The 2,526-nt window shown below is 36.5% G+C and overlaps 1 long non-coding RNA gene across 1 annotated transcript; it reads left to right on the forward strand.

Moving 5' to 3' along the window:
• The first annotated feature begins 309 nt into the window (after positions 1 to 309).
• On the forward strand, positions 310 to 1,705 carry LOC118492523. The gene is made up of 2 exons (XR_004894161.1): positions 310 to 498; positions 1,395 to 1,705. It is a non-coding gene; the product is annotated as an uncharacterized LOC118492523 (long non-coding RNA).
• The last annotated feature ends 821 nt before the right edge of the window (positions 1,706 to 2,526 follow it).

Genomic DNA, 2,526 nt, shown 5'->3' on the forward strand with positions numbered 1-2,526 from the left:
CACCTAATCTGTCGCTCTCATTCTCACCATTAACCAATCCGTTCTTCACCGCCCGAAAATCCCTGAAACCACCGCCATAAAACCCCTAGAACTTTCGCCGCGAAGAAACCCTCGGCTGCCTACCAGCATCTACTTCGTCCCTAGTCATTCTCTTTTTATCTCTCTAGACGTTTGCACCAGCTAAACCCTAGATCCGGCCGGCGAATCTAGCTTTCCGGCAAACCTCCGGCGACCAGATCTGAGCTTGCATGTCTTATTTTGATGTGGATCCGTATCTTTATAGTACAACTCCAAAAGCTGTAGATCTTTATAGTACAACTCCAAAAGCTGTAGCTCGTTTAAGTGAAGTCGTGAAGGTAACGTTTTCCGACAGCTGACTTTAACGGCTGAACTTATGGCGTTTACGGTGAAGGGAGTTGATTTGGAAGCAGGGGTAAAACTGCAATTCTCTTGCCCAATAATGGCAAGAAGTCGCCGCCCAAAACGGCCAATTACCAGGTACCGAATTTACCAGACTGGGTACTTTTTCGGTACAGACTTTTGACATTTTTAGTACCGGTCCGGTACCGGTATTTACCCTCAAATACCGGTACCGAACCGGGTATATTCGGTACCGGTACCAACTTTTGGGGATTTTCGGTACCGGACGGTACCGAGCTCATCCCTAGTTGGAACTTATCCGAAGTCGCCTTAAGACTATCCCCATCAATGACTTTGCCTCAACCTAGGTTGGCAAAATAATTAAAATAAAAATGAAAATTGAATTAAAATCAACAACCTGGTCGATGGGGCGACCCAGGTTGTGACATTCACATTCAATGCTTTCTTGCCACATGTCCGAATGAGAATGGATGATATATTTATTTAAATTTTCTTTTTTCTTTTAACATAATTACTTATACCTATAATTAGATTATATCTAATAAATCATAAAATTTAACTGTTTTTAAAAATCTAAAATCACAGGCTTGTTTATTTTTTTTTTTGTGAACATGCAGATATAAATTTTATAAAAAAAATGATATATGTTTTAATTGTTTTTTTATCTAACATTATCTTATTTGCCACATGTTAACATTCTGTTGGTTTCTTTTTTATTTTTTAATAACTTTTTATATTTAAAATATTAAAGTTAAAAAAAATAAACATTTTTATCATTTATGATCAATTTTATAGAATAAATTATAACCCAAGTCATATTTATTTAATAAAATAATGGTTAGGTTGGGTTGCTAATGGGTATGAAAGGTTGAGTTGGGTTGGGTTGGGTAGGTGGAAGAGTGAGAAATTAATTTTTTATTGAAAGTTAGGTTGGGTTGGGTTGTGAATGAGGATAGTCTAATGTGTGCACCTAGGCCAATGCAAGCGTTTTCATTGTTGGTATTCTGTTTCAGCACAAATGAAAGTAATACATGAATGGAACGGTTGTGACTAATCTACCAACTAGCAAACTCTTGACTCACCAAGGACCAATCTTTAACATGTAAATAAGTATCCAAGTGTATAAGAGAGTGAGAAATATTAGTACGTGAAAGCTAGGAGATAGCATAACCTGATCTAATGAAGGAGACAACTAACTCGTCTCTAGTTTGGACTCCTATGCCATTTGGAACGCCCGGCAATTTAAAAAACAACCTATCGGAAAATGTCTTGGACTCAGAGCTTCTACTCATGGATATGCGATGCGGGGCAGGTAGTGGCAAAGTGGGTAAGTTGGATGGATTTGTGTAATGGGTTAAGATAGCTTTGGGTTAGAATGGGTATTTTAAAAAAAAGGTTGGATGGGTAATGGGTCAAGATGGGTTTGGATTAGGATGGATTTGGGTTAAGATGGGTTCTAGAAAATCAAAAAAAAATTAAAAAATCATAAAAATTCAAAAAAAAATCTAGAAAATAAAAAAAATCTAAAAAATCAAAAAATTTCTAAAAAAATGTCTAAAAAATAAAAAAATTACAAAAAATCATAACTAGGATTGAGGCGGGGATTCTTTAGTCTTTAGTTAATATGACGCAACGTACAATGTACAACTTGTTATGCACAAAACACTTGTTAATTTATAATATATAACAGGGATTGAGGCGAGGATTCTTTAGTTATAACTAAGTCGATCTAGGACCCGCACGTTATGTTAAACCTGTCAAACGGGGAAGAAATAGACGATGTAAAAACGTTCACCCACAGACGCACGTTACGTCGTGTTAACTCGCAAATTTAGAAGGAAATGTAAAAAAGTTAAACCAAAGACGCAGTCGATCTAGGACCCGCACGTTATGTTAAGCCTGTCAAACGGGGAAAAATAGACGATGTAAAAACGTTCACCCACACACGCACGTTGCGTCGTGTTAAGTCGCAAAATTTAGAACGAAACGTAAAAACGTTAAACCAAAGACGCACGTTGCGATGTGTTATGTCACAAAATTTAGAACCAAGCATAAAGCAAAAAAAAATTACGGAAAATGAAAACTATAAAGGACCAAAGTTGAAAGTAAAAAAAGTTGTGAGGATAGATTGCAAAAGATAAAAAG

This window comes from Helianthus annuus, chromosome 5 (genome assembly GCF_002127325.2).
Source record: "Helianthus annuus cultivar XRQ/B chromosome 5, HanXRQr2.0-SUNRISE, whole genome shotgun sequence".
In the NCBI taxonomy this organism is placed as follows: domain Eukaryota; kingdom Viridiplantae; phylum Streptophyta; class Magnoliopsida; order Asterales; family Asteraceae; genus Helianthus; species Helianthus annuus.